Here is a 25,695-nt window from a genome sequence, read left to right on the forward strand (position 1 = left end):
CGTCGTGCAAGAAACATAAAAAGTTCAGTACGAAACCACATGTTTAGCTTAGCACACGCACGAACAACCACGGGTTCCTGTCAGATCACCGAAGTTAAGCGCTGTCGGGTTGGGCTAGACTAGGATGGGTGACCATCCGGTCTGCCATGCGCTATTGGCAAGCGGGGTGCACTCAGTGACTCCGGCCGGCCGGTGTGGCCGAGCGGATCTAGGCACTTCAGTCTGGAACCGCGCGAACGCTACGGTCGCAGGTTCGAATCCTGCCTCGGGCATGGATGTGTGTGATGTCCTTAGGTTAGTTAGGTTTAAGTAGTTCTAAGTTCTAGGGGACTGATGACCTCAGATGTTAAGTCCCATTTGAACCATTTTTTGAACCAAACTTTACGACCGCCGCCCCCCCGTGGCGTTGAAGGCCTTCTGGTGGGGTTGCGGGCACGTGATGTAGTAACAAAAGTATGGAGTGGAGCAGACACGGACGCGGTTATCACCCTAGCACCCTCTCATTCAGTATGACAACGCCAGATCGCACTCGAGCGCTGCGATATTTGCAACAGTCCGTCACTGTCATCGACCATCCTCCATACAGTCGCGAATTGGCCCCATCCCATTTCCATTTCATTCCAAAACTTAAAAAACACATTCGATGACTTCATTATGATAGTGATGAAGCAGTGCAAGCAGAGGTGAGGTTGTGGCTCCATCAACGAAGTCAAATATTCTGTAGTGACGGTTTCAAAAAAGTGGTCCTTTGTTGAGAGAAATGTGTTCTCCACTAGGGTGGCTTTGTAGACAAACAAGTACATAGATATTAAGAATAAAGATGTAGAATGTTAATTATGTTTGTTTTAATTAAAAAACCCTATCAGATCATAATCCCACCACAACCGAAAGCTGCATACTATTCTTCCATTGCCAAATTTCTCCTCACCAACTGCATCCAATTCATTACTCATTTCACATTTACACACCTCATCTCATTCCTAAAGCGTCCTCTCCAATACCAAAAACCTGCCCTCTCATCCCACCTTGTACTGTCAGAAGCTTCCACCGTCAGCATCTCCATAGAACAGGAAGAACTCACTTAAGAACCTTCAACATCGCAGCGCATCAGCAGTCGTTGGTTAATATATTAAAAAAACTAAAAACCCGCCTCGATTTCGAAAAAAGCACCTAGTTTTAAGTGTTACCCCAGGTTTCGTCGTAGATAACTACACCTTCTTCAGAACAACAATAAAACCCACAAGTGCCTAAGAAGACCTTTGTTAATGATTAAAAGAACACCATAGCTATACATTTATAAACGAAAAAGAAAAGGAAAACACAAACAGTACATATGTACAAAGTCAAAACCACTACTTAACTTAATGGTATACGCTCCACCTCACACCGGCCCATGTTCAATGGGCCATGACCTGCTATAAACTGCAGCTATGGTCCCTCACTTACACGCCTGACCCGCTACCTATACACATGCGCAAGACTAGGGAAGTTACTTGAATGCGCATGCGCATACGAATACGAGAAAGTTTATACATGGGTCGGGGCTAAATAGCCCATATATTCCCAACCGTGGATCAACGTATATCAAACAATGGAATGGATAGAACAAGAGACGAGCTAAATGGGAGATGAAACCTAAAAATAACCTCACACGGTTGCTTATGCTAGTAAAGAAACTTATATATGAAGCAAACTGTGACAACAGGAGGAACTCTTCAAAACTATACCTAAAGCCACTAGTTAGCCTGAGAGGGGGGGGGGGGGGGGTGCTGAGGGGACGTAATCTAAAGATGACGCAGTAACAAAGGTATAGGGATAAAAAGTGAGGTGTTCAACGGGCTAAAATCACCTTCATCGTAAAAGGAAAATGAGGACAAAAAGAAAGAAGACGAACAGCTTGACCACCCGCGCTCGCCAATCAGCGCACGCATGTGAAAATCCCCAGATGATCAGATTTACAAATATGAAGAACAAAGTAAAGGCGCGAAACCTTCAAAGAATTTTCTATATCTTAGTAGGAGTTGGTCGTTAAGGATATTGTCTTTAGCATGTTGCAGATGCTTAAAGCTCTGCATTTTTCCAAAACATCCAGTTTTAAGCCCTTAACCTCGGCATGAAGTAACTCGATATTAACTGGACGGCTCGGTGCATGAGCCGTTCGCACAAGGTGTTCCGCATAAGTAGAGCCCTTAGTACCGTCACCGCTTCTAGTAGGAATATGCTCTTTATACCTGGGATCCAGAGCTCGTCCCGTTTGCCCGGTGTAAAATTTTGGACGATATCCGCATGTAATTTTGTATACTCCTGATTGGGAAAGTTTATCGTTCTTACTCTGCAAGGAGTGAATTAAATTCCTATCTAAACTATTATTAGTAGAATAGGCGACTCTGTAATTATGGGCTCTGAGTAAACGCCCCAATTTGTAACTTATATTGCCTATCTAAGGGATAGATATCGTTGCCACTTGTTTGTCATCTAACGCATCCCCTAGGGTGGAAGACGTAGTATTATTTTTATTTATTTTCTTGTTATACATCTGTCTTACCAACTGAGGCCTATAGCCATTATTTATAGCAATATTCTCAAGTGTGACCAGTTCTGAAGCAGGTGTAGTTATCTACGCCGAAATCTGGGTTAACACTTAACACTAGGTGCTTTAAAGAAGGCTTAACAGTGGCAACTTTGTCGTTGGCAGACCGCCCTCTGTTAAGCGAATGTAAATGATGAGTCAAATATATGTATATACAATGAAGAGCCGAAACGGTACATCTGCCTAATACATTGTAGGGCTCCCGCGAGAACGCAGAAGTGTCTCAACACGACGTGGCATAGACTCGACTAATGTCTGAAGTAGTGCTGGAGGGAATTGACACCATGAATCCTGCAGGACTGGCCCATAAATCCGTAAGAGTGCGACGGGTCGGAGATCTCTTCTGAACAGCACGTTGCAAGGCATCCCAGATATGCTGAATAATATCCACATCTGGGGAGTTTGGTGGCCATCGGAAGTGTGTAAGCTCATAAGAGCGTTCATGGAGTCACTATGTAGTAATTCTGGACGCGTGGTGTGTCGCATTGTCCTGCTGCAATTGCCCAAGTCCGTCGGAATGCATAATGGACATGAATGGATGCAGGTGAGCAGACAGGATGCTTACGTATGTGTCACCTGTCAGAGTAGTACCTAGACGTATCATGGGTCCCACGTCACTCCAACTGTACACGCCCCACCGCCCCACATCATTACAGAGCCTCTACCTCTTTGAACAGTCCTCCGCATGACATGCAGGGTGCATGGATTCATGAGGTTGTCTCCATACCCGTACACATTCATCCGCTCGATACAATTTGGAACGAGACTCGTCCCAACAGGAAACATGTCTCCAGTCATCTACAGTCCAGCGTCGGTGTTGACGGGCCCAGGCGAGGCGTAAAGCTTTGTATCGTGCAGTCATCAAGGGTACACGAGCAGTCATCAAGCGTACATGAGTGGGCCTTCGGCTCCGAAAGTCCATATCGATGATGTTTCGTTAAATGGCATGCACGCTGACACTTGTTGATGGCCCAGCATTGAAATCTGCAGCAATTTGTAGAAGTGTTGCACTTCTCTCACGTTTACGATTCTCTTCAGTTGTCGTTGGTCCCGTACCTGCAGGATCTTTTTCCGGCCGCTGCGATGTCGGAGATTTGATGTTTTACCGGATTCCTTATATTCACGGAACAATCGTGAAATGGTCGTACAGGAAAATCCCCACTTCATCTCTACCTTGGAGATTCTGTGTCCCATCGCTCGTGCGCTGGCTATAACACCACGTCCAAACTCACTTAAATCTTGATAACCTGCCATTGTAGCAGCAGTAACCATTCTTACAATTGCGCCAGACACTTGTTGTCTTACATAGGCGTTGCCGACCGGAGCGTCGTATTCTGCCTGTTTACATATCTCTGTATTTGGTTGGTTGGTTTTGGGGGAAGAGACCAAACAGCGAGGTCATCGGTCTCATCGGATTAGGGAAGGACAGCGAAAGAAGTCGGCCGTGCCCTTTCAGAAGAACCATGCCGGCATTTGCCTGGAGCGATTTAGGGAAATCACGGAAAACCTAAATCAGGATGGCCGGACGCGGGATTGAACCGTCGTCCTCACAAATGCGAGTCCAGTGTGCTAACCACTGCACCACCTCGCTCGGTCCCTGTATTTGAATACGGATGTCTATACCAGTTTCTTTGGGGCTTCAGTGTATTTTAGTCACTAAAATTAGGAATTAAGTAAACAAAAAAATTGAGGTTCGTATTCAATAAATCTGGCAGCTGTCTTCAATAAAGCTTTCTCATAGCTGTTCATGTCACATATTCTGTAAGTTTTCTTACTATGCACCTATGGTACCACCTTTTCCGTACACCTTCAGTAGATGATCAGCCTAAACCATATGTATAAGCCGCGCGGGATTAACCGAGAGGTCTTAGGCGCTGCAGTCATGGACTGAGCGGCTGGCCTCGACGGAGGTTCGAGTCCTCCCTCGGGCTTGGGTGTGTGTGATTATCCTTAGGATAATTTAGGTTAAGTAGTGTGTAAACTTAGTGACTGATGACCTCAGCAGTTAAGTCCCATAAGATTTCACACACATTTGAACATATGTATAATGTTACCATCTTTAATCGTAGTTTTGAGACATCTTTCACATATATCGTCAACAAGAGACGTACCGCCACATATGATTTTAGAAATAGTGCATGCACGAGTTTTGATACAATTAACCCGAAAATAGTGTTTAAAAATGGCTCTGAGCACTATGGGACTTAACATCTGAGGTCATCAGTCCCCTAGAACTTAAACTACTTAAACCTAACTAACCTAAGGACCTCACACATATCCATGCCTGAGGCAGGATTCGAACCTGCGACCGCAGCGGTCGCGCGGTTCCAGACTGAAGCGCCTAGAACCGCTCGGCCACACCGTCCGGCTAGTGTTTAAATTTTACATGAAATTGTTGGGCCAAAGTTTTTGAGGAGCATTTATCTGAGAAACGTGATTGTGCTCTGACACATAGGAAATACCGTAAATCGGCTAATGTTCATAAAAATAAATAAATAAATAAACGTCCAAACTGCACGGATTTTGCGCTTAGCTGGTAACCTTATGTCTTTTATACTAGCTTACCAAAGATGTACACTGTATACTCATAATATCTCATAAAAACGGCTTAAAATGTGGAGAACAAGAATGCACATACTCCATATGCTGCGGCTAATTACCATCCCTGTTATTGCTATGTTTGTCTGGAAACGAAACAAACTTGTCGTCTAGTAATGTTACTGATGAAACGTCATTAATATACACGAGAGAAGTAAGGGCCCAAAGACTGAACCTTGTGGAACACCACATGTAATTAGTACCCTGTCAGATAAAGACAGATAAGTTTTGTTCAGTCTCGCACACTGCAATAAATTTCGTCGCTTGTGCTTCCCCCCTCTATACACACACACACACACACACACACACACACACACACACACACACACCTCACTTCGACAGCGCACTGTGCAGGTAGACGTGTGAGCGGCGGTAAGCGTAATGTATTGGCAAGTGGTGAGCGCGGCACTCGTCATGGTGCGGCTGACTGGACATGAGCGGCGACACGGGACACAACACAGAGGCGGCGGGTCTCGCAAAAAGCCGGGCAGCGAGCGGCCCGACCGGTCGCCGTCGCCGTCGCCCGCGCTGCCATGCTGCGGACACGCGCGCTCCGCCACCGACACGGCCGCTGCCGGACCCGTCTCCATCACAGGCGGCCAGCAACCCGACAGCTGCTGACGGGACGGCGTCCCGGGCCGAGTGACTCGAGAGCGCGGGCAAAAACTTGCCGAATAAACGTCCCTGCGACTGGGCAACAGAGACGCGGCACTGTAAAGGCAGGCCCTGTCGCTGTCCCACAAGGATGTGTGTCGGGACCAGTGCCACTTACTGCTGCAACGGTGATACCCTGCACTGTCTGATTAAAAGTTTCCGGACTCCTATTACTGGACCTCCTTACACATGGTTCTAACAAAAATTTTGGTAACAGAACGATTCCCCGAACATTGGACCACAGCTACTACACAAAAAGGGAGATAAGAGCAACCCAGACAACTCCAGTGGAATCTCTCTCCTAGATTGCACATACAAAATTCTATCCAAGATCCTATATGAAAGAATCAAGGAGCAATTAGAACAGGAGTTAGGGGAATATCAGGGAGGTTTCAGACCATAGAGAAGCTGTGCGGAGCAGATAATTAATTTAAAATTGATTATGGCATACTACAAGAAATGGAACAAACCTCTGGCAATAACATTTGTAGATTTTAAGAATGCATATGACTGTCTCCACAGACCATCAGTATCAAAAATTTTAAGAAATCTAGGACTCCATCCTAAACTAATTGAAATAATACAAGTCACTCTAACCAACACCAAATCAAAAGTGAAGTTTAGAGGAGAAATTTCGGAACCATTCCTCATAAAAACAGGCTTAAGACAAGGTGACTGCCTATCACCATTACTGTTCAACTGTGCACTGGAATACATAATGAGAGAATAGTACAAGGACAATTCAAAGATGATAAGAATTGGAAGTGCAAAAGATGATATTAGCTTAAACTGCTTGGGATTCACTGATGATCTTGCTCTCCTAGCCAACACCGTTCAAGAAGCCAGGCAACAAGTGAAATCACTACAAGAAACAGCAGAGAAAGTAGGCCTTAGAATATCATTAAAAAACGGAGATTATGCTAACTGATCCACCACTTGCAAACAAAACTACAATAGGAGAACAGGAAATCAAAATTGTTGATAATTTAAATATTTAGGCGAAACAATAACATACAATCTAAATGAGAAGCCATCATGGCAGAATAGAATAAAAAACTGAACTACGCAAATTACATTACCAAAACTACATACAACAAAAAAAGCCTATCTATAGATGCAAAATTAAAACACTATAAAACAGTTACACAACCAGAAATAACATATGCAGCTGAAACTACTTCAAAACAACTAATACAGCAGAAATTGACAGAATACTAAAAATAGAAAGAAGAATAATTAGGACATGTATAAATAAACAGTATAAAATAAATGGACATTGGAGAATAGCATCAAATGGAACAGTATATAAGAAAATAGAACCATTCATGAGCACGATCAGAAAGAAACGCATCTCATTCTTTGGACAGCTGATGAGAACTCCAGAAAACAGAATTAGTAAAAAAATAATACAAAAATTTCGGAATAGCAAGAGCGACATTAAATGGATCACAGAAATTAAGGAAGATTTAAAAGAACTCCAAATTACAGTAGATGACCTAAAAAACAAGACAGAGAAAACCAAAATACTGCAAAACCCGCATACCAGACTGCAAACGAAAATCAATAAAAGGAGTGCAGGAAGAGTGGTTTCAGATGAAGAAAGAAAGAAAATATCTGAAAGAATGAAGAAATATTGGCCAGACAGAACAGCAAAACACCTTTCATGCAAGAATAGACTCTAATAATTATATTATCTAAATATCATATTCATTTATTGTTGAGCCAAATTGTATCCCTGTGTAACAACTTGTTTACAACTTTGTATTTTTGACTAGAGTGGTCCAATGAAGGCCATAAAATAAATAATAAAAAACTGGACATTAATAGACAGTGCGTTCAACCCTTCGCCTTTACAACGACTTATGCTCTGTTGGAGACACTTTCAGTGAAGTATCTGAATGCCTGTGGAGGAATGGCAGCCCTTCCTTCCCCGAGAGCCGAAACCAGAAAATATAATGATGTAGCATGCTGTGGTCTGGAGCGAAGTCGATCTTACAACTCATCCCAAAGGTATTCCATTGGGTTCAGGTTGAGACTCTGAGTAGACCAGTCCATTTCAGGAATGTTTTTCACAAACCATTGCTTCACAGATGCTGCTTCATGACAGTGAGCATTGCATGCTTATAAAAACAATCATCGCCTTGCAGTTGGCCAGCCGGTGTGGCCGAGCGGTTGTAAGCGTTTCAGTCTGGAACCGCGCGACCGCTACGGTCGCAGTTTCGAATCCTGCCTCGGGCATGGAAGTGTGTGATGTCCTTAGGTTAGTTAGGTTTAAGTAGTTCTAAGTTCTAGGGGACTGCTGACCTTAGATGTTAAGTCCCATAGTGCTCAGAGCCATTTGAAACATTTGAGCCTTCCAGTTGCTCCCTCTATTGTATGCAGAACACAAAGCTGTAAAACATATTCTTCACATCCTTCCAAATTTAGCATTTTCTTAAACGCTATGAGGGGACTGTATCTTCACCTCCATAACACCACCTCTTCCATACTCAGCTGTTGGCACTACATATGGTGCCAGGTATCGTTCTTCAAGTGTTCACCCAACCCAAATCCTTCCATTGGATTGGCACATGGTATTTCTAGATTTCCGGAAAGCGTTTGACATGGTGCCCCATTGCAGGTTGTTAACGAAGGTACGAGCATATGAAATAAGTTCACAGATATGTGAGTGGCTCGAAGACTTTTTAAGTAACAGAAGCCAGTATGTTGTGCTCGACGGCGAGCTTTATCAGAGACAAGGTATCGTCAGGAGTGCCCCAGGGAACTGTGATAGGACCGCTGTTGTTCTCTGGATACATAAATGATTTGGCGGACAGGATGGGCAGCAGTCTGAGATTGATTTCTGATGATGCCGTGGTGTACGGTAAGATGTCGAAGCTGAGTGACTGTAGGACGATACAAGACGGTTCAGACAAAATTTCCAGTTGGTGTGATGAATGGTAGCTAGCCCTAAATATGGAAAAATGTAAGTTAATTTTCGGGTATAATGTGTCCTTTTTGATACAGTCAAGTCGTTTAAATATCTGGGCGTAACGTTGCAAAGCTTTATGAGATCGAACGAGCATATGGGAACTGTAGTGGGGACGGCGAATGGTCCACTTCGGTTTATTGGGAAAATTTTAGGAAGGAGTCGTTCGCCTGTAAAGGTGCCGCATATATGACGTTAGTGTGACCTAATCCTGAGTACTGCTCGAGTATTTCGAATCCGCAGCCAGTCGAATTGAAGGAAGACATTGAAGCAATTCAGAAGCGTGCTGCTAGATTTGTTACCGATACGGTGGAGCAACACGTAAGTGTTACGGAGATGCTTCGGGAACTCATATGGGAACCCTCGAGCGAAGGCGACATTCTTTTCGAGAAACACTACTGAGAAAATTTAGAGAACCGGCAGTCAAACCTGACTGCCGAAGGATTCTACTGCCACCAACATACAGGGTGATTATAAATAAACTTAAACTTTCAAAACGCTGCAGGAATAACACTACTGGTCATAATGACGTCAAATTGAAACGGAATATTATCGGAGAAGGGGTAAAACGTATGACAGAAGAAAAATAAATGGTTAGAAAATGTAGCAATAGATGGCTCTGGAAGCATTGTAATTTAATAGTGGTCGACTACAAATGACAAATGAATCATACAACAATGCCTAAGCTGTACTCTTGACGTTAAAAAAACTTTACAACTCAGTATGCATAGGTGTACTGGTGAGATACTGTTAGTTACGTAATCCCATCCACCACGGCAAAGTCATATCACATTGGATGGGAAAAACCGGTTTTTAATTGTCCTGGGGCCAAGAACCGCGTAAAAAGTATCACTCACATCGTTTTTTAATTGTCCTGAAGCCAAAACCTGCATAAAAAACATGAATAAAAATCAAATCGGATTATTTATTTCCTTGTGACTGGCACAAAACATGTTCAGTATGCTGTCCACCGTTTTCTGCAACAAGTTGAAATCGAGGAACAGCACGTTCTTCAACTGATCTAAGTCACGTTCAGAATGTGTTGCGCAATGCGTGCCTTCAAGGCAGCTAAGTTTGCAGTCAGAGCACTGAACACAACATATTTCATAAGGCCTCAAAAACAGAAGTCACACGGATTAATATCAGGTGATCGGGACGGCCAAGCTGTAGGGAAATGGCGGCTGATAATTCTGGCATTTCCTAAGTGGCGCTTCAGCAGCTGCTCAACTGGATTTTCAATGTGCAGAGGTTCGCCATCTTGCATAAAAATGATCCTATCCAAACATCCACGCTGTTGGAGAGCTGGAATGACGTGGTTGCGCAAGAGACACTCATAGCGCTTACCAGTGACGGTACAGGTAACATGACCGGAAGCTCCTGTCTCTTCGAAAAAATATGGCCCTATGGTAAATGTTGCCGTAAACCCGCGCCACCCAGTGATCTTTTGAAGATGAAGTGGTACTGGTTGATTTGCATATGGATTTTCCGTTCCCCATATTCGACAGTTCTGTGTATTGACATATCCTGTCGGATGGAAGTGGACTTCGTCTGTCCACAAAATCTTCCACAGCCAATCATTGTCCACTTCCAAGCGAGCAAGAAATTCTGAAGCAAATATCTCTCTTGCTGCCAGGTCAACAGGAAGCAGCTCGTGCACATGGGTAATTTTCAATGGATAGTAAAAAAGGATGTTTCGTAGGATTTTACGCACCGTTCTCAAGGATATGTCCAATGTTCAGGCAATTCTCCGTGCACTACACGTTTGCACACCACTACTCGTCTCTTCTGCATCGCTATGGCCACTGCTTCCACTGACGTCGAATAAATTTTTTTTCCACCCTCTACCAAGTTGCACACCAAAAGAACCCGTCTTTTCGAATTTCCGATTCATTTTCTCCAGACCCACGGCAGTCATCGGACTAACGCCGTTTTTCAAACCATTCAGTGTCCGGAACTTCTGCAGAGCGACGTGTGCACAGTCATCACTCTTGTAGTACAGCTGTACAAGCAGAGCGCTATCCTGCAATGAGACAGTCATGACGAACGTTGCAGACGCGAAAGGGGGAAAAGCCGTGTATCTGGCGTGTTTATACCAACTTCAGTGGGTCGTGCACATGACAGGTGTTTTCATTTACGTATTCTGACACACACAGTGCCATTAGCTGTACAAGCAGAGCGCTATCCTGCAATGAGACAGTCATGGCGAACGTTGCAGACGCGAAAGGGGGAAAAGCCGTGTATCTGGCGCGTTTATGCCAACTTCAGTGGGTCGTGCACATGACAGGTGTTTTCATTTACGTATTCTGACACATACAGTGCCATCTACTGATCAATTTTCAAGCTATTTTTTTTTTCTTCTGTCATACGTTTTCCCCCTTCTCCGATAATATTCCGTTGCAATTTGACGTCATTCTGACCAGTGGTGTTATTTCTATATCGTGTTGAAAGTTTAACTTTAATTGCATTCACCTTGTACTTTGTGCGTAAGGACCCAGGAGAAACGAGAAATTAGAGCTCACATGGAGGCACATAGACAGACGGTTTACCCTCGATCTATTTCCGAGTGGAACGTGAAACAGGATGGCTAGTTGTGGTACGGGGCACCCTCCGCCACATGCCGTACGGTGGCTTGCGGATTATCTGTGTCGACGCAGGTAGCGTGACTCGTCACTCCAAATCACTCGGTTACAGTCATCCACTGTGCAGTGGCGTCGCCGTTTACGACAGTCTCAAGCGCCGCTTAGCACTTACAACAGTAATGGCTTATTTTCACTCGTCGCCGCTGATTCCAATGCAGTGGATATCATTAGTTCCTACCCTCTCCTTTCCTTTCTCTCCGCCTTCCCCTCTCCATCTACCTTTAATTTACATAATATGAACACAGCTGCGGATTCCGGGTGGTGTCTGTTCTTTCGGGTATGTCCGAAAGAACAGACACCAGTTTTGATCCAGCAGCCATTATGAATTAATAAGCAAGGGAATTACAGACGTTGGCTGCGAGCGCGCGTTGATTGGAATGAATGTGGAAAGCTGAATGCTCACCGTCTGACCACTAAGCCATCCAGACACAGTGGTCATTGCACTGCACAGACTCCCCCTGGCAGACCGAACTTCTCATCTTACCCTCACACTACTAAAGTAGTGCCCCTTGCCCATCTCCGTAACAACAGACACCACACGAACACACACACACACACACACATATATATATATATATATATATATATATATATATATATATATATCGGCCAATGACCCCTTGAGTGCAGATGCACACAAGATTCTAAGCCCTGTACGGCAGAAATTTTCAACTTTCCCCCTCGATTTCAATCAATGCCTGCTCGCAGCCAAGGTCTGTATTTCCTTTGTGTCTTAATAAATCTTATAAGTACAGCGTACCGTAAAGGGTCACGTCGTGGAGTAAAGTACTGCAGAAAGTAATTCCTAAGGTTCAAGACCCAGTATGTGCTAATATATATATTTTACATTCTAGCGTATCACGTTCTGGAACTTTCTTATGAATGTAATGCAAGTACGTTCTACAATATTCAATGTTATTTATATTTCCATCTGATTAGAAAACGAAGAGGAAAATAAATATTTGGCTGTTTACTTCTGAATATGGGGCGATTTCCTAGTGTGTGGTTACGGAGGAACCGGAGAGTACAACTCAAATTGCTGCCAGTGAAACGAGCATCAGTGACGTGTATATTCTCCGTCGTTAAAAGCATTAAGCTGTTTGAGCAAAGGAGGGGAGAGCAGGCTTCGCACATTTGCAAGGTGAGGTGCTTCTTACGTCACTTCCGTTTAGAGCAGATGCGTATCGTAGGTGTAAATTCTTGTATGTTTACAAAGCCTCCACTATCCCACACGTCTCGGTGCTAACGGCACGGTAGCAGTCCACTCCAGTGTGAGTACCCAGCAGCTCCATGGGTGCCGTGTGCCATTTGCACGACAAAGGCAAGTGCCAAGGAGATGTGAAAGGCGCCATACGTTATCTCTCCATACCACTGTAGTGTGCGCGGTACAGTTTTGGCTGCTGCTAGACAAGTAAGAAATTGGCATATATACAGGGTGAGTCACCTAACATTACCGCTGGATATATTTCGTAAACCACTACAAATACTGACGAATCGATTTCACAGACCGAACGTGAGGAGAGGGGCTAGTGTAATTGGTTAATACAAACCATAAAAAAATGCACGGAAGTACGTTTTTTTACACAAACCTACGTTTTTTTTAAAAATGGAACCCCGTTAGTTTTGTTAGCACATCTGAACATATAAACAAATACGTAATCAGTGCCGTTTGTAAAATGTTAATTGCATCCGAAGATATTGTAACCTAAAGTTGACGCTTGAGTACCACTCCTCCGCTGTTCGATCGCGTGTATCGGAGAGCACCGAATTACGTAGGGATCCAAAGGGAACGGTGATGGACCTTAGGTACAGAATAGACTGGAACAGCACATTACGTCCACATGCTAACACCTTTTTATTGGTCTTTTTCACTGACGCACATGTACATTACCATGAGGGGTGAGGTACACGTACACACGTGGTTTCCGTTTTCAATTACGGAGTGGAATAGAGTGTGTCCCGACATGTCAGGCCAATAGATGTTCAATGTGGTGGCGATCATTTGCTGCACACAATTGCAATCTCTGGCGTAATGAATGTCGTACACGCCGCAGTACATCTGGTGTAATATCGCCGCAGGCTGCCACAATACGTTGTTTCATCATATCCTCTGGGGTTGTAGGCACATCACGGTACACATTCTCCTTTAACGTACCCCACAGGAAGAAGTCCAGAGGTGTAAGATCAGGAGAACGGGCTGGCCAATTTATGCGTCCTCCACGTCCTATGAAACGCCCGTCGAACATCCTATCAAGGGTCAGCCTAGTGTTAATTGCGGAATGTGCAGGTGCACCATCATGCTGATACCACATACGTCAACGCATTTCCAGTGGGACATTTACGAGCAACGTTAGCAGATCATTCTGTAGAAACGTGATGTATGTTGCAGCTGTTTGGGCCCCTGCAATGAAGTGAGGACCAATGAGGTGGACGCCAATGATTCCGCACCATACATTTACAGTCCACGGTCGCTGTCGCTCTACCTGTCTGAGCCAGCGAGGATTGTCCACGGACCAGTAATGCATGTTCCGTAGATTCACTGCCCCGTGGTTTGTGAAACCCGCTTCATCGGTAAACAGGTAGAACTGCAACGCATTCTCTGTTAATGCCCATTGACAGAATTGCACTCGATGATTTAAGTCATCACCATGTAATTGCTGATGTAGCTACACATGAAACGGGTGAAAGCGGTGACGATGCAGTATGCGCATGACACTACTTTGACTCAGTCCACCAGCTCTCGCAATGTCCCGTGTACTCATGTGTGGGTTCATGGCAACAGCAGCTAACACACCAACTGCACCCGCTTCTCCTGTGACGGGCCTGTTACGGACCCGTTTGCGTGCTACGACCATACCTGTTACAGTTGGCGGTAGATGTTTTGCAATGTGCGGCACGTTGGATGGTCTCTGTCCGGGTACCGTTCTGCGTGCACCCTGCAGGCTTCAGCTGCATTTCGTCGACACTCGCCATAGATGAGTACCATCTCCGCCTTTTCAGAGTTCGAATACACCATGGTCACAGTTCCTACAACACTACACGTCTGGTAACACGGTGTACTACAATTAGTCTGCGTGCGGAGACGAATGCAGAATAACAATAGCAGCAAGCGCTACATGCGGACACTGCGACAGCTAGACCAAACCACAACAGCGCACTAAAGCCACACTCGTAAACACGGTCGTCATCGTAAACATGTCCCTGCAGATGCTGCTCGCCGACCGTGGCCCGTGTTTGTTACAACAGGCAACTGAACGTCGGAGGTTTCAAGCGTCAACGTTAGGTTACAATATCTCCGGATGTAATTAACATTTTACAATGCAACAAACGACACTGATTACGTATTTGTTTATATGTTCAGATATGCTAACAAAACTAACGGGATTCCATTTAAAAAAACTTAGGTTTGTGTTAAAAAACATACTTCCGTGCATTTTTGTATGGTTTGTATTAAACAATTACACTAGCCCCTCTCCTCACGTTCGATCTGTGGAATCGGTTCGTCAGTATTTGATGTGGTTTACGAAATACATCCAGCGGTAACGTTAGGTGACACCCTGTATATACAGGGTGGTCCATTGATCGTACCGAGCGAGTTGGCGCAGTGGTTAGCACACTGAACTCGCATTCGGGAGGACGGCGGTTCAATCCCGCGTCCGGCCATCCTGATTTAGGTTTTCCGTGATTTCCCTAAATCGCTCCAGGGGAATGCCGGGATGGTTCCTTTGAAAGGGCACGGCCGACATTCTTCCCTAACGCGATGACCTCGCTGTCTGGTCTCCTCCCCCAAACAACCCAAACCCCAACCCATTGATCGTGACCGGGCAAAATATCTCACGAAATAAGCATCAAACGAAAAAACTATAAAGAACGAAACTTGTTTAGCTTGAAGGGGGAAACCAGATGGCGCTATGGTTGGCCCGCTATATTTCGCTGCCATAGGTCAAGCGGATATCAGCTGCGTTTTTTAAAATAGTAACCCCCATTTTTAATACATATTCGTGTAGTACGTAAAGAAATATGAATGTTTTAGTTGGACCACTTTTTTCGCTTTGTGATAGATGGCGCTGTAATAGTCACAAACATATGGCTCACAATTTTAGACGAACAGTTGGTAACTGGTAGATTTTTTAAATTAAAATAAAGAATGTAGGTACGTTTGAACATTTTATTTTGGTGTTTCCAATGTGATATATGTTGTAACCTCCCCTTAGAAAAATTTATGAATTATTGTCCTCATAAATCCCTTACGTTATTTGATTTTCAAACAGCTGAGCACAACTGAACGTACTCAGACATTTCTCTCTTTACTTATTCTGATCATCACTAAACTGACACACAATATTTTTAGAGCAACGCAATCTGAGTTCCCATAATCTCTACAAAAGAATGACCCTGACAAACAATAACCCATACCTTTCATGAATCACTTACCTCACAAAAATCTTCGTTACTCGAACTACTTCAATACAGCGAGCGTCAATACCGCCAGCTAAATAAAAGATTCTAACTACTGAAGTCACTAACTACTGATAGGCATAGTTAGCAAATGAAAGATTTTGATAGAGAACAAACAATGTATTTACCTTAATAGTGTTCAAAAGTCATAATATATATATATCAGTCGATGACATCCAGTCTTAAAAATTTACTGTCTCTGATGGACACACGTCCAGATCATCCGCTCTCAAAACTCTGCCATCTCTCTCCCCACATCCACCACTGCTGGCGGCTCACCTCCAACTGCGCAACGCTACGCGCTGTTCACATCCAACTGCCCAACACTACAATAGCGAATATTACAACAATGCCAACCAGCCACAGACTGCACACAGCACAGCCAGTGATTTTCAAACAGAGCGCTACGTGGTGTTACCAATACAAAAACCTAAACAGCCTACTTACAATGTACCTTTGTGAACTTATCATTTCTGAGAACGCATGCTGTTAAGGCGTGATTACCTGTAAATACCACATTAATGCAATAAATGCTCAAAATGATGTCCGTCAACCTCAATGCATTTGGCAATACGTGTAACGACATTCCTCTCAACATCGAGTAGTTCGCCTTCCGTAATGTTCGCACATCCATTGACAATGCGCTGATGCATGTTGTCAGGCGTTGTCGGTGGATCACGATAGCAAATATCGTTCAACTTTCCCTACAGAAAAAAATTCGGGGACGTCAGATCCGGTGAACGTGCGGGACATGGTATGGTGCTTCGACGACCGATCCACCTGTCATGAAATACGCTATTCAATACCGCTTCAACCGCACGCGAGCTATCTGCCGGACATCCATCATGTTGGAAGTACATCGCCATTCTGTCATGCAGTGAAACATCTTTTAGTAACATCGGTAGAACATTACGTAGGAAATCAGCATACATTGCACCATTTAGATTGCCATCAATAAAATGGGGACCAATTATCCTTCCTCCCATAATGCCGCATCATAAATTAACCCACCAAGGTCGCTTATGTTCCAGTTGTCGCAGCCATCGTGGATTTTCCGTTGCCCAATAGTGCATATTATGCCGGTTTAGGTTACCGCTGTTGATGAATGACGCTTCATCGCTACATAGAACGCGTGCAAAAAATCTGTCATCGCTCCTTAATTTCTATCGTGCCCAGTGGCAGAACTGTACACGACGTCCAAAATCGTCGCCATGCAATTCCTGGTGCATAGAAATATGGTACGAGTGCAATCGATGTTGATGTAGCATTCTCAACACCGACGTTTTTGAGATTCCCGATTCTCAAGCAATTTGTCTGCTACTGATGTGCGGATTAGCCGCGACGGCTGCTAAAACACCTACTTGGGCATCATTATTTATTGCAGGTCGTGGATGACGTTTCACATGTGAGCTGAACACTTTCTGTTGGCATAAATAACGTAACTATCCGGCGAACGGTCCGGACACTTGGATGACGTCGTCCAGGATACCGAGCAGCATACATAGCACACGCCCGTTGGGCATTTTGATCACAATAGCCTTACATCAACATGATATCGACCTTTTCCGCAATTGGTAAACGATCCATTTTAACACGGGTAATGTATCACGAAGCAAATACCGTCCGCACTGGCGGAATGTTACGTGATACCACGTACTTATACGTTTGTGACTATTACAGCGCCATCTATAACAAAGCGAAAAAAGTGGTCCAACTAAAACATTCATATTTCTTAATAAAAAATGGGGGTTCCTATTTTTAAAAAAACGCAGTTGATATCCGTGTGACCTATGGCAGCGCCATCTAGCGGGCCAACCATAGCGCCATCTGGTTTCCCCCTTCAAGCTACACGAGTTTCGTTCTTTGTAGTTTTTTCGTTTGATGCTTATTTCGTGAGATATTTGGCCTGGTCACTATCAATGGACTACCCTGTATATATATATGCTGTTTTGGCTGCTGCTAGACAAGTTAGAAAGTTGTTTAATTGGGAGCGCAGCCCGAAACACTTCGTAATATGACATTTTAGAGTGAACATTCCAAGTTAGCTGCTAATGCTTTTATTATATTTCGGCTGTATTGCCAATGTCATACTATGGTATTATGCTGTGAGCTCTGGCTTCGTCCAGGATGAAGCCTCTCCTTATACCAGCTGCAATGCAACGCCTACTACATGTGCTCTTTCAGCCGGATTGGTGTCCGTCCAGTTCCGTTCGTTTCACAGACCGTGTTCACTGAAACTCTGAGAAGAGGCCTATACAAGTTGCTACAAGCTGAAACAGTTAGACTCAAGTTTTTTAATGAAATGTTGTTATTTCTCCATACCACTCCTTTGTCTTGGCTAGTGACAGACGGACCTTCTCGACTTAAAGGTTAGGTTACTCTCCAAAAAAGAAAGAAAGAAAGAAAAAAAATAGCAGCGCCAGTGGGAATTCCGCTGTCGCCACCGCAGTAATAAACAAAGGTAGTTAGGTGCATGGCAGATTAAGTTGATCTTTCTCCTTCAAAATGAGGCACTGTAGACACGTTCCACTTCGCGAGCGCGCAGATTTTAAACTGCGAAGGTTAACTGCAACGGTGCCGGTAAAGTAGGATGGAAAACCCGGGCTCCACTGACTCAGCAGCTAAAACCGTAACTCTCTTTCCCTACTCCCACACTTCCCTACTCCCACAACATCTTATTCACCAAAAATGACCCCGGCTGGGGTGACCGAGCGTTTCTAGGCGCTAAAGTCTGGAGCCGCGAGACCGCTACGGTCACAGGTTCGAATCCTGCCTCTGGCATGGATGTGTGTGATGTCCTTAGGTTAGTTAGGTTTAATTAGTTCTAAGTTCTAGGCGACTGATGACCTCAGAAGTTCAGTCCCATAATGCTCAGAGCCATTTCAACCATTTGAACCAAAAATGAGAGAAGGGAGAGTGCGGTTACTGCTATATCGGGAAGCTCGATTTACCGCCAGCGACGGTGGAGACACGTTTTTGGGTTCTGGGTATTCGAAAAAGAACTTGACGGTAGGGACGGGAGTAGTTGGCCAGAACTATTTAATGCATTGTAATGCAGTGTGCTATAGCCCTACTACTTTTGTCTAGAACTGAGAAAGCTCGTGGTCGTGCGGTAACGTTCTCGCTTCCCGCGCCCGGGTTCCCGGGTTCGATTCCCGGCGGGGTCAGGGATTTTCTCTGCCTCGTGATGACTGGGTGTTGTGTGATGTCCTTAGGTTAGTTAGGTTTAAGTAGTTCTAAGTTCTAGGGGACTGATGACCTCAGACGTTAAGTCCCATAGTGTGAGCCTTTGAACCATTTAGAACTGAGAAAGTTAACCTCCCGCTGCTAATCTTCACTTCAACCTAAAACTGTATAGTAAACAAATAAGCTTCATTAGAAGACACTTTGTAAAGCCCCACACTTTAGATTATTGCTGATTCTCGAAAACTAGCCTCTTCAGTCTGATGTTGTCAAGGATGTTAGAATGAGGGGAGACGGCACTACCTATGCCAAGCAGAGCCATCGACTGCAGCCAAGGGCATCATATCGTTGAATCCAGAGGGCGCGTTTCTCGGTTAAATACCGTGTGACACTTGCCCTCTTAGTTTGATACGTCTAATAGGCAGTCATTTCTGAGTATGTATTTTGATACAGTATAAAGTGTCACGGCAATGCAGTGTGAATACTCACTCGACACCAGATGTTATGGACACACCAATACGGCGGTGACTACACGTTTGTGGCGTAAGGGCATCTCCTCTTGGCTGTGTATTGCTTTGCCACCGGACAACATTGGCGAGTAGGTTTACTCCCAATGTCCACGTAACACGGCAGTAAAGTTCCTAAGTGTGCTCGTGAAACTTACCCTATAAAACTCCAACTCTCACTACTCCACAATAGCCGGCCGTGGTGGTCTAGCGGTTCTAGGCGCTCAGTCCGGAACCGCGCGGCTGCTACGGTCGCAGATTCGAATCCTGCCTCGGGCATGGACGTGTGTGATGTCCTTAGGTTGGTTAGGTTTAAGTAGTTCTAAGTTCTAGGGGACTGATGACCACAGCTGTTGAGTCCCATAGTGCTCAGAGCCATTTGAACCATTTTACTCCACAATAAGTAACAAGGGGAGGCTACAACGTTCGGAACGCGGATGCACTTCAAAATTCGTACACTCGTAGTACTCCATTAGGACAACAAAATGTGTTAGCAGTGACGCGTACTACTCGAGCGTCATTGAGAAAATCGCAAGATAATTTCGGTCGTCAAATATATACCTGTGCGTGGCCGTTTTTACGAGGAAGCGGCAGCAGCCGAGTGGGTCAGCCGGCACGGTAGCTCAGCGTATTCGGTCAGAGGGCTAGCTGCCCTCTGTAATAAAAAAAACTTAGGTAATGGATCAACAACGAACTAAAACGGGTGTCTTTCGACGTCCGCCCAGAGCAGATACAACGAACGAAAACGAACAAAATGAGATTAAAAAAAAAAAAAAAAAAAAGGTGGGTAGCGTTCAAGCTCCGTGATCGCTGGATCGAGTCCTTTTCGTCAGTTTTTTTTTATTTTTAACACAGTCATTTTCTTTACTATTTACATTACAATTGATATAATGGGAAAAATACGTGTGATCGGATGAACACTTATTAAATTTACAATATTATTTGGCAGTCTACAAATTTTTTTTATCACAAATAATATAATATTCATAACTATCGACTAGTAAACGACCAAACCCATAAAGTTATACTGAAAATGTATGAGGAAACCCTTATACCTGGAAGAAGCCCGAAACTACTTGTTACCTCCAAGTTTTGACCTGCACAGACGGCTTTCGAAAGATGTACAATTAATCGTCGATTTCGACTTTACGAGTACAATGGCAGGATGGTATTTTTCGTAAAAACAAGGAAAACAAAGTTAAACGGCACCAGCTGCATTGAATAAATGCTGTTTCCGCATACGCAAGGTTTTTTGAGGTTTTCCGTGGAAAAACAAACCTCGTCAACATTTTCAAAAACCTCTCTTTCAGCCGATAATTTGGAAGCTAACCATGCATAACGCAGTATTCCCTGAAATATCTGCGCTGATAATTGATCATGCAGTATCGAGTGTATTTTAACAGCGTCTTCACGAAAAGAAATTTCTCGTTCTTTTTCGATTACATACGAACAGTTTTGAAGACACGGACAAGCATACATTTCCAGTATCACTTTATGCGTTTGATCGTTTACTAGACGATAGTTATGAATATTGTATTATTTGTGACAATAAAAATTTGTAGACTGCCAAATAACATTCTAAATTTAATAAAAGTTCATCCGATTACACGTATTTTTCCCATTATATCAATTGCAATGCAAATAGTAAAGAAAATGACTGTGTTAGAAATAAAAAAAACTGACGAACAGGACTCGATCCAGCGATTGCGGGGCTTGAACGCTAACAACTTTCTTTTTTTTTGGCATTTTGTTCGGTATTGATCGTTGTGTTTGGTCGTTGCGGACGTCGCAAGAAATCCTGTTCAAGTTCGGTGGTGGATCCTTCCAATCAGTTTTTTATTACAGAGGCCAACCCGCTCTCTGACCGAACACGCTGAGCTACCGTGCCGGCATCCACTCAGCTGCCGAAACTTTCTGGTAAAAACGGCCACGCACAGGTATATATTTGACGACCGAAATTATCTTGCAATTTTCTCAATAACGCTTGAGAAGTACGCGCTACTGCTTACACATTTTGTTGTCCTAATGGAGTACTACGAGTGTACAAAGTTTGAAGTAAATACGCGTTCCGAACGTCGTAGCCTCCCCTTGTAAGTCGCTAGCTCACACATAACGATGCGGAAGACCTTTTCAGGTCAGAACAGTTTATAGCACACACTGTATTTATTATACTTTATGTACATAGAAAACATCGCTACAAGTTCGTTCACATGACATTAGCATTCACACGATTCCACATCTCCACTCAAGTTAGCCGTTGCTTTCTGGTTCGGTCAGGCCGCTTAAAATATAGGGTTACCACAGACGATCCATTCGTTTCCAAAGCTCTATCTTTTCGAAAGTGTTCCATGCACAGATATGATTGATGGAAGAACAGAACCGTAAACTCACCGAATTTGCATTGTGCCCACCAGTTGCCGTTACGGGCGCAGTGTTTTGGCAAAGTGGCGACGAAGAAAGAAAAGAGTTTTTGTGTATTGGAATAAACGAGATGTTTCTGTATCACAACAGTCCAGCATTAATTCAGAAGGAATTACGGAAAAGAACCGCGATGTGAACAGAGCATTATGCGTTGTTATCGACAATTTGGGAACACTACGATATTGCAGTCCGTTTCATTCCGAAATACGATGCAATGTTCCTTCGGAGACGCATGCGTCTCCGAAGGAACAGGCACTGCGGCGACTACAGCCGTTATGAAATGCACGGTAAGGCGACCGCTCGCCATAAGCGGGAAATCTGGGTTCGAGTCCCGCTCCGGTACAAATTTTCACTGCCGGCTTTCCATTCTATAGGGTGATCGGAAATTCCCGTTTCAAACTTCTAGGACATGTAGAGGGTGGTGAGTACAGAACATTTTGAATAGGAACCCATGTCCGGAATCGTATCGTTTCCGTTCTACGACACTTCCAATTCAGAAGCGTACCTCGTCAACGTCTGCTTAGGGCAAAAGAAACGTCTCAGAGTTCCCTGTCCTGATATGCAACAGGGTATACACGATGATGTCTACTACGTCAAATGATCCCCAGATGTCACATATTGTCGGCTTTGCTGTCAGACCGAGTCAATACCGAGGAAACATGGTGCAGTACACTTTTGCGGAATACACAGACCTACACTTTGTGTATGGCGAAGCTGGAGGTAACGGAAGAGCTGCTAGTCGGCTGTATCACGAACGTTTTCCACACCGTCCCACTCCATCGCACAAACTGTTTGCCCAAGTTACACAACGGCTACGAGAAACGGGTACCTTCACCGTGAGGAGGCTGGACTGTGGTGCTCCACGGCGACGCCGCACTACCCGAATTTGAAGAAGAAGGTGTACAGCGTGGCATTGAAGATAGCCCGTCAACGAGTTCGCGAACAATTGCGCGTGCAATGGCTGTTAGTCACAGTACCGTCTTGGACGTCCTGCATGAGCAGCAATTAAATCCGTACCACCTACAAAAGGGTACACGCTACTGGTCCAGCAGACTCTCCACAACGCGTCGCCTTCTGCAAACGGTTCCTGCACCGTCGCATCGACGCGCCTCTGTTTCCACGTCGAGTTCTCTTCAAAGATGAATGTTGGTTCACAAGGGATTGTGTTCTGAATGCTCGAAATAGCCATGTCTGGACGGACGAAAGCCCTCATGCCACGCATGGAATTAACGTGTGGCCAGGCATTCTGGACGGTCATGTGATTGGACCATACCTCCTTCCATACAAGCTCACGGGTCCCGCATACTTAGTCTTCCTACGACACGTAATGGACCCGTTCTTGGAAGCTGTGCCATTGAATGTCCGTCAGGAAATGTGGTTTCAGCATGATGGAGCACCGCCTCACTTTCCACTGGCTGTCCGGAGACATCTCAGCAGACGGTGTGGTGAAATATGGATATGCCGAGGTGGTCCAACCGCGTGGCCGCCACGATCGCCGGATTTGACCCCTATGGACTGCTTCTTGTGGGGTCGTATGAAAAGCCTAATTTATGAGACACCTGTAGAGACGGAGGAAGATCTGCTGGCACGAGTTCTGACCGCTGCACAAGACACTGAAGAGACACCAGGTGGGATGGAGAGAGTGTGCCAGAACGTGCTTCGGAGGTACAGTGTGTGTAACAACGTTGGAGGTCGCCACATCGAGCCGCTGCTGTAATGCATCGGTACGTTGCGGCTGGTGCCGTAGATGTTGGGTTCTTGTTGTTGTCGACTAACGTAAACCATAAGGTGTAAGTTGAAATAATACGTAAGTAATAACGGAACGAGTCAGTATTCTTTTCAAATGGATTGCAACAATTGTACTGGGTCACGCCTAAGTACATTACTCACGTGGGTGTGAATGAGATAATCATCTGCATTAAAACTGTCGTAGAACGGAAACGATACGTTTCCAGGACATGGGTTCCTATTAAAAATGTTATGTACTCACTACCCTCTACATGTCCCAGAAGCTTGTAACGGGAATTTGCTACAACCCTGTATAGCTGATGGTTGTCAATATTCGCAACTGTCATTGCATTTAATGCGTCTAGGGACACTGGTTCTCTCTGTAAATAGAAAAGTACCTGTCGAGAAAGTGTGCCAGTTGAAACTGTGGAGAGGTCGAGGGACAGTTTCGTTCGCTGTCCAACAAAATCAACGGTCCGCGCAAGCCTCTAACTTGGAACACGGCAGCAAACTTTCCGCAAGATTTTGTTTCGACAGATACAGTTCAAGCCGTACCATCTGCAGCTCGTGCCACAGTTACAATTGGAGATCATGACCGCCGCCTTTAGTTTTGCATCATATTGCAGCAAGCGAGGCCTACGAGAAAGACAGGCCGCGGTGCGTACGTCACGAAGGTAGGCCGGAGCTCGCTCGCAGACAAAATGCGTTTCTACACCTGTTAACTGGTAACTGGCTTTGTACGTGCTAACGAGCATTGCATATTCTGCTGGAATCTGGTATTATGAAGTCTGACTGATTACTAGTCGTACAACAAAATTTAAGATCAATTCGCGACATAAACGATATAACGACTTTTTTTATAGCATTTAGTCTTTTCTTCGTAACAGTCTTCATTTCATACAAGAAATGGTGCCTTATGCAACTGTATGATTTTAATTTCATTGTACCCCAGTACAGCGGTAACAAATTATTAGTAGGCCTATATGGACTTCGCCGGCTGCGGTGGCCTTGCGGTTCTAGGCGCTTCAGTCCGGAACTGCGTGACTGCTACGGTCGCAGGTTCGAATCCTGCCTCGGGCATGGATGTGTGTGATGTCCTTAGGTTAGTTAGGTTTAAGTAGTTCTAAGTTCTAGGGGACTGATGACCTCAGATGTTAAGTCCCACAGTGCTGAGAGCCATTTGAACCGATATGGACTTCCTATCGTTATGAGGCTGCTAAACAATACAACTCCATAATAGTGGATTCCAGTAGAAGATGCAATTCTCGTTTGTAAATACACACCCAGTTACGAGCTAGCAGGTGTAGAAACGCAGTTTGTTTGCTGAGCTGAGCGAGCGAGCTTGGCCTACTTTCGTGACGTACGCACCGCTCCCTGTCTTTCTCGTAGGTCTCGGCAGGAAGCATATGAGGATGAACATTTCGCTGAGCGACGAAGCAACCTGCCCTGTATCTTGAAGGATTAATCTCTGCAATCCGAGAGTGTAAGGCGCTTTAAATCTTCATGAAAATGCGGCACATGAACGAGATTTGCCGAATGTTCGTGTTTTCTGTTTCACAGTTCTAGCTGTATGGGCCGTTTTTCTTCTGTGAAAAGGCCATGCGGCCGCGATGGCCGAGCGATTCTAGGCGCTTCAGTCCGGAACCGCGCGACTGCTACGGTCGCAGGTTCGAATCCTGCCTCGGGCATGGATGTGTGTGATGTCCTTAGGTTAGTTAAGTTTAAGCACTTCTAAGTTCTTGGGGACTGATGACCTCAGGTGTTAAGTCCCATAGTGCTCAGAGCCATTTGAACCATTTTTTGAAAAGGCTGTGACGGGTGCTTCTTAGCTTCATATGGTGCATTTGTGGTTATTTCCATAACTGGCTTCTGATTCCGAGAATTACGTCTTCTAGCAGGACCCCCTCATTAGAGCATCGACGTTTGTCGCTTCCTAAAAGACGAACTTCC

The 25,695-nt window shown here is 44.7% G+C and overlaps 1 protein-coding gene across 1 annotated transcript in view; it reads left to right on the forward strand.

Annotated features, from left to right (window-relative positions):
- The window catches only part of LOC124544740 (endoglucanase E-4-like), a 383,436-nt gene that overhangs the window by 265,242 nt on the left and 92,499 nt on the right, over positions 1-25,695 (forward strand). The window lies entirely within an intron of this gene.

Source organism: Schistocerca americana, chromosome 8 (genome assembly GCF_021461395.2).
Source record: "Schistocerca americana isolate TAMUIC-IGC-003095 chromosome 8, iqSchAmer2.1, whole genome shotgun sequence".
Lineage (NCBI taxonomy): Eukaryota > Metazoa > Arthropoda > Insecta > Orthoptera > Acrididae > Schistocerca > Schistocerca americana.